Here is a 14,648-nt window from a genome sequence, read left to right on the forward strand (position 1 = left end):
TGATTATTTCAAAAAATAGTGCTACTACTATTAATACTCCATTATTGAACAATTGGAGTTTCCTATTGACTAAGTTGATGTGCATCATCGTTATCGTTTTCTATGTATGACGATAAATCAATCTTTTTTTCTTGTTGATAAATTAACTTGTTGTATACATGTGATGACCAATTACGAAATGCTGACAGGTGGATGCTTGATCATGAATTAAGTGACTGGTTATAAGAAAAATAAAACATTTGTATATGTCTTATTTCCATGTTGTGGTTTATGTGCAACTTATGTGTAGACCAACTACACATAGGCCGAGTTTCCACGTAAACATCTTGGATTAGAGAAATCAAAACAGAGATTCAATTCAAGTAGGTATCCTTGAGATTTGGATGCTGAGATGACAGATTAAGATGAAGAATTAGAGCAAATGCAATCCAACTTTTAGATCCCTGTTTTGGGTAAATTAATAAGCATAAAGTATTATTTCTGGGAATAATAAAAATTTAAGCTGGATCATGATCATTTTCCAACCAAACTGAAATATTAGAAACCTGATCCAAATTTCATTAATGGTTTATTACTTCTAGCATTCAACTTGCACCAGTTTTTTATCACATTGTTCAAACTATATTCTAGTAGTAATGTGTGCAAATTAATGTAAAAGATTCTTTGCACAAGATCAGAGAAAATCAGAAAATTAATATCATTCAGCAAAGTCCAAAGAGTAAAGTTGATGCAAGAATAAACAATTTTGAAACCAAATCTTGGTTCTGTGACTTTCTTTTTTGTATTGAATGAAATGTCATATGTAAAGGTATAGCCAATTTATACAAAAATCATATGTACTATTTTGCTAGGTGTCCCTATACTATTTTGTATTTCTCTAATTGATAGAAACTAAGAGTCCACCAAAGTATATAGAGAAGTTCCCACAATAAGCAACTGATTGTAAAACCAAATAGTATAAGGAACCAGGTTCTCTATCAGTTCTCTCAGTAAGCAACAGATTGTAAAACCAAACAGTATAGTTGTATAGGGAATCAGGTTCTCTATCTGTTCCACAATAAATTGATAGTAAATAAAGAACACGCGATATTTACGTGAAAAACTCCTTGCTCAAGGGATTAAAAATCATGGCCTATCCTAGTATGATTTCAACTCCACTAAACCGAGCAAACTTCATATTACAACCTATTGTAATCTAGGAATTAAACTCTTAATCTTTCACCCCTTACAATGACTCTATTGTAAGCCCTTTGCAATAACTCTATTACAAAGCAACAAACCTTGACTAACTCTAGTCAAGAAACTAAACCAAACAGTTGTTTAAATTTGTCCTACAAAGTCACTTCTTGAAAGTAGTGTATGATTAAAAATGAAGAACAAAATAATAAAAACTCAACAAATCTAAGGACTTAAGATATCTTCAATCTTTGGATCTGGTCCTTGAGGTTGCAGCAGCTTTGTGCTTGAGAGAGGTGGTGGCTAGCACTTGAGAGAATATTGTCTTTTGATTTGCAAGTGTTAGAGAAATGAAATCCCTTTCCTCATGTTGATAATATGTGTGTGTGATGTCATCAAGGATGATGCAATAAAGCGTCCTTTAGTTTGGCCTTAGCAAGCTACAGTTGTGCTGCCAGACAGTACAGTGCAGCAGTGTCATGACTCAATTTTCCTCCGCAGGATATCGTTATGGCGCCTAGTTTCTAAGACTAGGTAAGCCTAACACTTACTGAATTATTAGAAGAATCTAACCATTAACTACTAAGATGAAATAAAATCCTTTATTCACAACTTACAATTTTCAAAACCGGCAGTACAAGTCATAAGCTCTACTAAGTTCGCTAAGAAAATCCTTAAGTACAAATGTTCGAAATGGAAATCAAACATTACAAAAACAAAATCAGAAGATGATTCCGAGGCCTGCGAACGCGACGACAGGTTTACCTTGAGTCTCCGCAGCTCGACCAGCCAGCTAATAATCAACAACAACCATGGAACCTGGATTTGCACAAAAATGTGCCGAAGCGTAGTATGATTATACTACAGCGGTAACCAGTAAGTATCAAGAAAACCTCGGTGAAGTAGTGACGAGAGACAGTCAAGATACCTACCAGACTAAACAACCTGAACAAGTATGTAGATGAACTAACAGAGGACAATATCAATATAAAGTTAAGCAGGATAAGGAACATAGATTAATACTTGCAATGATACACTAATAACAATAATATTTAACAAGAAGTTGTCAGGTGTTAATGCTGTAGAGTAAGCTGAACACAGTTTAAGCCGGGGAAAAATCAAATAAAAGGAATCCAACAACAACTCTATAAGAACAACCGCTTTCACACCAGATCTATTCAAGCATTTTTACGAGGTATCGAACCTCATAATCATAGCTCGCGGGTCCCAATTCTTGAACCCTAATCACTTGGCATCTTCTGCCCACATTTTAATTTGTAACCACACGGACGGCTCACGTGCCAAGGGAAAGAAGCTCTCACACAAAAGGCAAGTAGACAAGGATACATGTAGTGGTCAATAACGTTAGGATTCCTCTTCTTAAATTGATGTAGGTGATTAATCTACGTGTATGCTTGTGCAAGTGTTCTACCATGATCCAAGTCAACAAGCAAGAGCAAAGACGATGAATGGCACATAAGAAATGATCACCACAAAATATACAGTGTAAATAAGACAACAACGAAGTTTGAAGCAGCGACCAGCACAACGAGATAGAACTAAGCAAATAATGCAACACGGAGGAGAACAATTAGTAGTACACTAAGGAAAAAAACAATCAAAGACAAATGCATAGAAAAGGAAAATGACAACAGAGCCCTCCCGATGTATCACCTCGTAGTCTCAAATCATAAAATGAATCACAACAGCACGGCAGAATCCTCGTGCAAACAATAACAACCGCACGGTAGAAACCTCGTGTAACAATAACGACCCGCACCGCAGAAACCTCGTACCACAATAACAATCCGCATGGAAGAAACCCCGTGCCACAATAACCTCCGCACGACAGAATTCTCGTGTCATAATAACATCAACATGGCAGAAACATTGTGCCATAAGAAATGATCACCACGAAATATACAGCGTTTATAAGACAACAACGAAGTTTGAAGCAGCGACCAACACATCGAGATTAGCTACATAGAACTGAGCAAACAATGCAACATGGAGGAGAACAATTAATAGTACACTAACGAAAACAACAATCAAAAAAATTGCACAGAAAAGGAAAATGAAAACAGAGCCCTCCCGATGTATCGCCTCTGTCACGACCCAAACCAATGGGTTGCGACGGGCACTCGATGCCTTACTCAACCGAATACCAACGTAATATATCTTTCATATCATATTATCATAGATAAATGAACCAGAAAGGTTGTCATGAGATAACTAGAATAAAGCATGAGGGAATACTCGACATAGGGTGACCCAACTTGATATACGGACTTATACATATGACATACAGGCCTATAAGACCGGTATGATCCTTAATATACTTAAAGCATAGGCCGACAAGGCCATACAAGTATATGTATGTATGACATCTGTCTACAAGCCTCTAAGAGTACATAAATATCATAAATGTTGGGACAGAGCCCCACCATACCAATCAATACATGTCCAAATCCTACTGACTAAATACTCAACTCCGGAGCAAATGGAGCGCACCAACACCTTCTGTTGAGTTGATAGCCTACTTGTAGGACTTTCAACCTGTGTATCGGGACCTCCGAGCATGAAATGCAGCATCCCCAAGCAAAAGGAACGTCAGTACAAATAAAGTACCGAGTATGTAAGGAATGAACATCAGTAAATGAAAGTCATGAGAGAAACATGGAGTAAAAGACTCAACATGTAAGTCTGAATAGTTTTGTGAACCATTTAATATTTAAAAGGTCATGCATATGCATATAAATGTCATACCATGCATAGGTATATGTGTACATAACATCATCAAGCCTTTGTGGGCATCCCATCATATTATATTGGCCAATGTGGGCGAAATCATCAACGTATACCAGTTGATCAGGTGGTGGTATGTATATAACGTCGTAACCTTTTACCATAACCCATATACATATAATATATGCGTATATAACGACATCTGGTCATGGGTCGATATAAATGTATAAATGCATGAAATGCATAAGAAGTACGTCTGTAAGATCTTTCGATATGTCATAAAATCAATATGCCTTCGATTAATATCATGAATAAACTGTATTAACTTACGTATTTTCTGAGATCCATGAACAAAAGATAGAACAATAGGACACATGGGGAATCAAGAACATAGGCACCTCTAGTGTTTCTATGAATAGAGTCATTAATGAAAGTTGTGCATTTGCTCGTTTCGTTTGTATCGTATGGATCATGCCAAAAGGAAAGAAAGGATAGCCTTAACATACCTGAGTCGATTCTCTTGACAATCCATCTAACACACATCAATCGCGGCAAATTACGTAATGGCAGATCGAAGTAGAAAAAATTTGTATGATATTCTTAAGAAAGATTGTACCGTACTCCCTTAGAATCGCGATTTCACACTGCTGCAATTTCATACGAATTGTTGAGCTCCATCTGTTACTTTTATTGAAGATTTCATCCTTTATTTTGTTGAATCCTTCCTCCATCCCCATTAATGAATTAGGGATGTTTCTTATTATATGTGTGGGGCCCACTTTGCAAGATGACTTGGCCAACAATTTCCTCTAAACATGCCACCTACTTACATGAAATAAGAGTCATAATTGCCTAAGGCCTTTGCTGCCACGTTAAGGTTCCTTAGGCTTATCCAAGATCTTAATTAATTATTCACCAATTTCTTAATTAACTTATTAATCTCTCATTAACCAATAATTAATCAATTACCCACATAATTAAGAATTATCTTAAATTACTTAAAATACTACACACTTTATACATCTTACTATCATGGTCATGTGGTACCTTGTATGGCACTAGTCCATAAATACGAGGTATTATAGCTTGGACCATATTTTATCTCAAAATGTCAAACTTCGATGAAACTCATTTTCTTCGATTTGCTTACCCTCTCACCTTCACGAATTTACCTATCACTTGTTTGAAATAGCATAATACTTATAACCTCAAAAATAATCTTGTCCTTGAACTGATGTCAATTATCTTACGACAAATTCAACGTACAATACTACGAGGTGTAACATCCTCGTAGTCTCAAATTGCAAAATGAATCACAACGGCACAGCAGAAACCTCGTGCAAACAATAACAACCGCACAGCAGAAACCTTGTGCAACAATAACGACCCGCACTGCAGAAACCTCGTGCCACAATAACCTCCGCATGGTAGAAATCTCGTGCCAAAATAACATCCGCACAGCAGAGACCTTGTTCCACAATAACATCCGCTCGGCAGAAACCTCATGCCACAATAACTTCTGCACGATAGAAACCTCGTACCACAATAACATCCACATGGCAGAAACCTCGTGCCACAATAACATCCACACAGCAGAAACCTCACGCCATAATAATATCCGCACGGCAAAGACCTCGTGCCACAATAACATCCGCACGGCAGAAACCTCGTGCCACAATAATATCTACATGGCAGAAACCTCGTGCCACAATAATATCCGCACGATAGAAACCTCGTGTCATAATAATATCTACACGACAGAAATCTCGTGTAACACAACACTGAGTACAACAGAAACAACGACAATACACAAGAATCAGGCAAGTAAATCAACTTAGGAACCCCGGAACACAAATAGACGGAAGAACAAACTCATAAGGAAAGGAAAAATAGGAAATAATGGTACAACATAGCAATAACTCAACAAGGAAGAGATAATGTGTAGCAAATATTCTACATAAGTACAAATTCAACGATAAGAGGATAACGTGAATCAATGGCTCCAATTAAGGGTAAGTCAACAATGATATGGGATCATAAATCTTCAATTAGGGCTGAGAAATTACGAAAGAGAATTAACAAACTCAATTAAGGATAAGTAGATCATGGTAAAGATAATAATAACTTCAATCAAGGATAAGCAATTATGAAAAGGATAACATAGCAATAAAAGAAGCAATAACTCCAATTAAGCACATAAGAGTTTAATCGGCAATAAAGGTAAAACATGGAGCAATTAATTCCAATTAAGACACGTAAAGTGAATTTAGTAAATGAGAAATTTTAAATAATAAAACAACTTCATATATAATGAACATAAGAACCTAAAAGGCCTAAACGATCGAATTTCCAAAAAATAAGTCTGAGCACGTACTCAACACCTCGCGTACACGGGCTTCACATGACATAATTAACATAATTAGTACCAAAGACTCAAATCCTAAAGGGTAGTTCCCTCACACAAAGTTAGGCAAGATACTTACCTCAAAGAAGATAGATCTTTACTTTAAAATGAACTTCTCGAGTGAAATAACCTCCAGATGACTCAAATCTAGCAAAAACAACTTCAAATCATAAATAAAACTCATAAGAACAACTCTGGATAATAAAGCTTCAATCTTTAACAAAAACTAAAAAGTCAACCCAAAAGTCAACCCCGGGCCCGCACCTTGAAAGCCCATAAAATTTATAAAACCTAAACACTCATTCCGATACGAGTTCAACCATACCAAAATTATCAATTTTCGATACCAATTTATCCTTCAAATCATCATTTTACATTTTGAATGATTTTTCACAAATTTTCCCCAATTTTCCAACTTAATTCACTAATTAAATGATAAAAATAGCAATGGATTCATGAAATATAACAAGAGTTGGATATAGAACACTTACCCCAATGAGTTGCTTGAAAACCCCACGAAAAATCTCCTAAACCGAGATCTACATCTCAAAATATGTTGAAAATTGCAAAACCCTCGACTTATATGATTTTGCACAGGCACGATCGCACACGCGGCGCATTAGCCGCTTTTGCGATGTCGCATTTGCGACAAAACATCCGCTTTTGCAGAGAATCACCGGAGGTATCTCACCGCACCTGCGGAGAAAGCCTCGCTTCGGCGCTAATGCAGGTGCAGCTAGTGTTGCACTTATGCGATGCCTCTTCACTCTTGCGCCTTGGTCGTCCGCTTCTACGATCACGCAGGTGCGGAATATTCTTCGCAACTGCCTAGACCTGCCCATTTTGCTTCTGTGACCATTTCACGCTTCTGCGTGCACGCACCTGTGGTCCCTCGCGCGCAGGTGCAAAAACACCAGTTAAGAGAAATTCCAGCAGCTCTAAACAATGCTCCAACTATCCAAACCACGTCTGAAACTCGTCAAAGCCACTCGGGAACTCGTCCAAATATACCAATAAGTTCCATAACCTAATACGGACCTGCTCTAGGTCTCAAATCGCATCAAACAACGTCGAAACTATGAATTGAATTTATGAACTTTCAAATATTCCAACTTTCAAAACTCGTGCTGAAACATACCAAATCAATTCGGAATGACGTCAAATTTTTCATGAAAGTACCAAATGACATAACTGAGCTAATAAAACTCTCAAAATTGCATTTCGACCCCGATATCACCAAAGTCAACTCTCGGTCAAACCCTCAACATTCCAAAACTTCAACTTTCCAATTTTCACCGAAATGATTCAAATCACCCTACAGACCTCCAAATACAAATATGGATGCACGCCTAAGTCCAAAATCACCATCGAAGCTATTGGAATCATCAAAATGCCATTTCAAAGTCGTCTACACAAAAGTCAAATTCCAGTGAACTCTTACCGCTTAAGCTTATAAAAAGAAGAATCATTCATTCAACTTGATCCCGAATCATTCAAAAACTAAACTCGTCCACACACGTAAGTCATAACAAAAAATACGAAGTTGTTCGAGACCTTATGCCACCGAACGGAATGCTAATATTTAAAATAACCGGCTGGGTCGTTACAAGCGCTTGCTAGACGATGCATCAGCTTTTACAACTGTAGAGTTGACTGTATGACAACCAGGGGAACTGATCCATATATGTTCCCTATGATGTTCTCTTATCTGATTTCATTGAGAATTGAACCATACATCTGACTAGTTATACTACATGCAAGGGAACTAATTGTATTAAGTTACTTATCTGGTTCTCTCATGAAGTTTATCAAATCATCAAAATAGAAGATGCATAACTTATCAACTTCCCATTTTTTGATGATGACAAAATTAGAATTGATATTCCTCTTGAACACTAGATCTCTACATTGTTCCCCCTACAAATCAACCATATTCCCCCTGAGAACCAAAACAAAGTAACTGATCACAACCGGTTCCTCGAGACTGTTTGGCAAATCATCAAACACAAAGCATAACATATCAATTTTTCCCTTTTTGATAATGGCAAACCCAGAATTGATATTCCCCCTGAGAATCAGATTCCTTACATGTACTGATCACATCTGGCTTGTACCTAGTTCCATGAGAACGTTTGACCAATCATCAAAACATGAAACATCGTAACTTAGAGCAATTTCCCCCTTTTTGATGATGACAAAATTGATGTTGCTCTTGAGAACCAGATTCCTCACATGTTCCCCTGCGGATCAGACCTATAATGAACATGTTATCAACAATGTTCCCCCTATGAAGATGAGTTATCTTTCATGCACAACACAGCATATCAATTCGATTTTGTTTCCCCCTTGTTGACACCTATGTAACTTTCCTTTTTGGCATTATTGAAAAGAATAACAGAAGAAGCATAACTAAAAAGAAGTTCAGCAATATTAACTCATGCCACTTACACAATACAGCATAAACAAGAACAACAAGTGAATGTGATTGCACAAAAATAGAGTAATTTCCCATAGTAGAGTAATTATAATAAAAATACAGTAGTTTCAACAATATAGAAAATGACAATTTAAACAACTAAAGTACCATTGTCATCAAACATAGGGATAAAAAGAAGATAGGAATTTGAGGGAATTTGGAAGAAGTGAAAGACATGGATCACTGGGTAGGAATAAAAGTAAGGGTTTAAGGCCTTGATGAGCTTGTCCATTCATACATTCGCAATCCTTTGATCAATAATCATCTGCTCTCTCAGGTCATCCACTTGTTTCTCAATCTTTCATTTTCACTCTTCTACTTAGCATTATATTTTGTCAAAGGTCCATAGGGACCTGGATCTCTACTTATCTGTGCATGTTGGACCATCAATCAGATCACTAAGAATCTTCCCAAGCTTCTCCTCTTCAAGAACAAACTCTGTCCCATGCACATATAGCATCAGAGTATCATATACAACATAGAAGTTTTTACTTCTTCTTCATAAATATTGGGACTTGGAGGAACAAAGAGGTGATTCTAATCATCAGGATTAATATCCTAAGAAGGATTTGAGGGACCAGGTCCTTCATTCAGTTCCCTATTTTCCAACACATTCACCAGTTCCTCCATCCTTCAAGGCCTCTACAAACCCAGCAATAATTTCAGCCTTACTCTCTAGAATATTAGATCTACCATAATCCTTTTCAGTTAAAAACCTATCAAAATCTACCAAAGACTTCTTGGGTTTCGATTCAGATGGAGTTAGGATTTTGGAAGGTGACACAGTTGGGTTCACTTCTAGCATATTTGGAGATAAAGATTCTTTTGAGATAAGGATGATTTGGTTTTGAAGAAAAGAACCGATTTTGGTTGGGTGTGAGAGAAGGAAATGGTTTTCCTTTTTTTGGGGCAACAGGTCAGTTCAGAAATGTTTAACATTGGACGTCAAAAATTAAGAGAGAGGCAGAAATAAATTAATGATATGACACTTCAGCAGTTTAAAAAGGCATACAAGTATTGAAGAGACTACTAACCTGAGTCACGGGAACCAGGTTCCTTGACGGTTTTTGAAAATTTGAGCAAAAACTCCTAGAGTGCAATGGCACTCATACTTGTTTTCTCCTGAAACTGTTATATGTGTATAACTATAACAGTATAGAATTGTTTATGGAATTTTTCTTTCTCGTATCATTTCCATTCAACACTATATAATCCACATAAACTGCTATGATGGAAATTAAAGTTCCTTTTTTTTATTAAAGAACAAAGAATAATCATTAAGAGAGTGTGAATAACCTTTAAAATCGAGTTCACCTGTGAGCTTTGAATACCACTGTCTTGATGCTTGTCGAAGTCCATAAAGAGACTTCTTTAATCTACATACATGTTTGGGTGATGAGGGATTCATACCAGCTGGAAACTTCATATACACTTTTTTATTTAAATCTCCTTGTAAAAGCGCATTGTTAACGTCTAGTTGGTATAATCGCCAGCCTTTCTTGACAGCAGTTGCCAATAAGAATCTAATTGTGGTCATTTTTACCACGAGAGAAAATATTTTATTGAAGACAATTCCATCTCTTTGTATATCTCCTCTGATTATTAGTCTGGTTTTTAATCTTTCAATGCTACCATCTGAATGATGCTTCACTTTGTATACCCATTTACATGGTAGGGGTTTCTTGTTAGGAGAAAGTTTTATAATTTTCCATGCGTCATTTTTCACAAGTGCTTCAATCTCTTTCTACATCGCCTCCTGCCACCCTGGGTGGTGGGCTGCCTGTGCATAGTGAGTGGTTCTTGAATATTTGAAATTGAATTGAAGAGAAACTAATTAAAAGTTGATAATGCAGCAAATAAATATGAATTGGGTGTTATAGGAGAAAAAACATGAAGTGCTAAAATTTGCTAGTTGAACTGCATTAGTGATGTAATCACTTAGGTAAGAGCGAGTTGTGCGAGTTCTCATGGATTTCCTGACTGTGAATGGTGTGTTACTAGAATTCCTAGGTGCAGGTTGAGGACTGGAAACTGGCATGGGGATTTCTGGGATTTGTGTAACTATGGAATTGCTTGATTGTTCAATATTATTATCTGAATTGTTGGGGGACAAGTCAGGAACCTCAATATTAACTTCTGATGGTTTGGAAAAAGGAAAAAATGATTTATGAGAAGTGCTAGGATTTATAGAAGCAAAAAGGGTAGATATCCTCATGAAAAAACTATTTCTCTAGAAACAAAATTCCTCTGTGTAGTTAGATCAAGCACCTTATATCCTTTCTTACCATGAGGATATCCCAAACAAATACAAGGCAAGGCCCTTGGATCAAACTTTTTCCTGTGAGATAATAGTGTAGGTACAAACATAAACAACCAAAGAATTTAAGCCTAGAATAATTAGGCTTAGTCTTGAATAGGATTTCATAAGGTGTCTTTAATTTTAAAACTTTAGAAGGGAACCTATTGATCAAATGTGTTGTAGTCAACACATAATCTCCTCATAAATGAACTGGTAAATGAGGCTAAAATTAAAGAGATCTAGAAGTCTCCAATAGGTGCGTGTGTTTTCTTTTCATAATTCCATTTTATTGTGGAGTTCCAACACATGTGGTTTGATGTAAAATTCCCAGTCTCAAGAAAAATTCTGCTTGAGTGTTCCCAGTACCAAGCTCAAATGCATTATATGAATGTATGACTTTTACTTTTCTGTGAAACTGCCTCTCTATCATAACTAAGAAAGATCATAAAACAGGAAAGACATTCGATTTGGTGCTAAGAAGATATGTCTGAGTACTTCTATTATAGTCATCAACTATAGTTAGAAAATATTTATACCCATCATATGTGGGGGTGTTGCAGGGACCCCATGTGTCTATGTGAATTAATTCAAATACTAACTTAGTAGTAATGGAACTATTAGGAAAAGGCAACTTGGATTGTCTAGCCATTGGGCACGCCACACAAGGCATAGAAAATTTATCACAAGAAGAATTAGAAATAAAAGAAATATTCTTCATATTACTCAAAGGCATATGGCCTAAACGATAGTGCCAAAAATTCTTTACATCAGATTGTCTAAAGAAGGAAAATAAAATTGGAAAGCTTTTCTGAATACATGATTTCTTCCTTAAAATAGATTGGCTACTAGGTAAAATTGGTTGCTTGGAAGTGAGTTCTAAATGCCTTGATTGCAAAAATGGCTCCTTGAAAATGAGTTCCAAATGCCTTGATTATAGAAGATAAAGACCACAACTTTGTCTACCAATCACCAGAGGCTTCAAGGGGGCCTGCAGGAAAAAAACAAAATAAAGATGTGAATAGAAGTGAACAATTATGGTGCTTGCATAACTTGTGAACTGAAAGCAAATTGAACCTAAAGGCAGGAACATATAACACATTATGAAGAGTCATGTTAGAAAAACTTAAAACTCTTCCCGTGTGTGTGACCCTGAATTTATGAGAATTTGGTAAATTTATACTTTTAGGTTTAGGCAGAGCAGTTATATTATAGAGAGCAGTTTCATCAAATGTCATATTTTCATATGCACCACTATCTAATACCCATGTTTTTCTGCTATTGTGTGCAAAATAGGTGGTGCGATTATGAGAAAAAGTTGTATCAGTGCAGTTAATATCTACATTATTCTCCGAACTGTTGTCTCCATGTTTACTCATCTGAACCTGCTGAAGAAGCTGCAGGAGTTGAGAGATGTTTCCTGAGTAAGTGACTTGATTCCTGAGTCATGTTCTCCATTTTTTTAGAAGTGAAAACAGTACTTCCTTGAACTATCCCTTGATATTTCTTTTGGTTGGTAAACTTGAAATCTAGGGGAACCCAATTAACCTGTAGCATTCTTCAACCACATGACATGGCTTCTTGCAATATGAGCACAGGTTGTTCTTTTTTCCCTCATATCTAGTTTTCTTCCCTTTTGAGTCTCTCATATTGAACCTTTTTGCACCAGCACCCCATTGTGCCGCTATGAATGAAGCAGAATCTCCAGGATAAATAGGAGAATCATGTAATTCCCTTTGCTTATTGAGTAAGCTTGCCCAAGAGAAGGCAAAGGAGAAGACAATTGAATATTGATCCTCGCACCTATATAGGTGTCATTGAGTCCCATAAAGAACTGCAGAAGTCTTTGGTCTTGGTGAGTCTTCAAATTTCTTCCGTTTGCACCACAAACACACTCACATAAATAAGTAGAGAAATTGATAAGTGTATATAACTCATCCCACTAGCTTTTCATTTTTGTGAAATAACTAGACGCACTAGAATTTTCTTGAACCACGGCACTTAGTTCTTTCTGTAGTTGAAAAAGTTTAGCCCCATTTTCTGACTAAACCTGTCTTCTAAATCATTCCACAGGTCTTTTGCACTGTGTAAGTATAGGACACCCTCTGCTATATCCTTTGACAAAGAAGTGAGCAACCAGGAGAGGACCATGTCATTACATCTTGTCAAGCACCTTGAAGACTATAGTTTTCATCTGGATAGAGAGGGTTCCATCTATGAACCCTAATTTGTTCTTTACAGAAAGGGCTATAACTACATCTCTACGCCAAGCTCCATAGCGTTTGCCATCAAAAGTTGAAGAAAACAACTTCATCCTTGAATAGTCAGAAAGATAAAGAAAAAAAGGATGAGATAAATCAATCACCTCTTTCTTGGATAAACCAGTTCCAAGAACTGTAGCAGCAAGTGTAGGTTCACTTTTTTCAATCATCTTGAAAGAAAGCAAGGAAAAACACAAAAATTGAAAGAGAAGATTTGATAACAAGCAAATTAATTAACCTGCTTCTGATACCATGCAAGAATAAATAATTTTGAAACCAAATCTTGGTTCTGTGACCTTTTTTTGTATTGAATGAAATATCATATGTATAGTATAGCCAATTTATACAAAAATCCTATGTAATGTTTTGCTAGGAGTCCTTATACTATTTTGTATTTCTCTAATGAATTTGTACCTTTGTACTATTTATTTATATACAATAAAAATAGAAAATACAGCTAAGATGTTCTAGACTATTCCTTCATTTATCCGTTAGAGAAACACCTAGATAATGAGTCATGTGGTGCTAGCACTTTTGGGGCAAATTGGTCTTTTTCTGCATCTGAAAATATGTCAAACGTAACAAAAGACTCTAGGTTAGTGTTGTACTTAGAAATTTTAGGTCATTCTTCTTCTTCTTCTTCTTCTTCTTCTTTACTTTATCATACGATGGACCTCTATAAGCCTCGATCATAACTTCGATCATCTCCAATTTTAACGTCAACAGTTGAATTGTTCAAACTTCAGACCCAAGAGAACAGTATATGTGCCTCTTTCTGTTACAGATTACTTTCTTAATCTCAATGTAGTGGACTAGGAATTTGCTCTGTTGGTCACCATTTGGTCTACGACAATGTGTTGAGAGGGCATTAATAAGCAAATATAAAAGGGCACAGGCGGAGCCAGTATTTCAAGTTTATGGGTTTAGGATTCTAATCATTTGATGTTACTGGGTTCTAAATTAATAATTTATGCATATTCAATAAAAAATTAAGACAAATACATGATTCGAACCAAAATTATTAAGTTCCGCCGAACCTGCTCCTATCACTATAGCTCTGCCCCTGTAAAATGGTGATAATTTTGCAATGAAAGTACTAAATTATACATGTTCACCATCATCATGTACACTCGTAAGAGGCCATCTTCTTAAGACTAAGAAAACAACAATCAGAAGTGTTTGATCAAAAAGTGTTGAACCATTTATCTAAATCAATTAATGATGAGAAGAGGGGTGAATCTTAGTAAAAGATAATAAAATCTAGACCAAATGATAAATGAAGTAGACGAG

This window comes from Nicotiana sylvestris, chromosome 3, assembly GCF_000393655.2.
Source record: "Nicotiana sylvestris chromosome 3, ASM39365v2, whole genome shotgun sequence".
Taxonomy (NCBI): domain Eukaryota; kingdom Viridiplantae; phylum Streptophyta; class Magnoliopsida; order Solanales; family Solanaceae; genus Nicotiana; species Nicotiana sylvestris.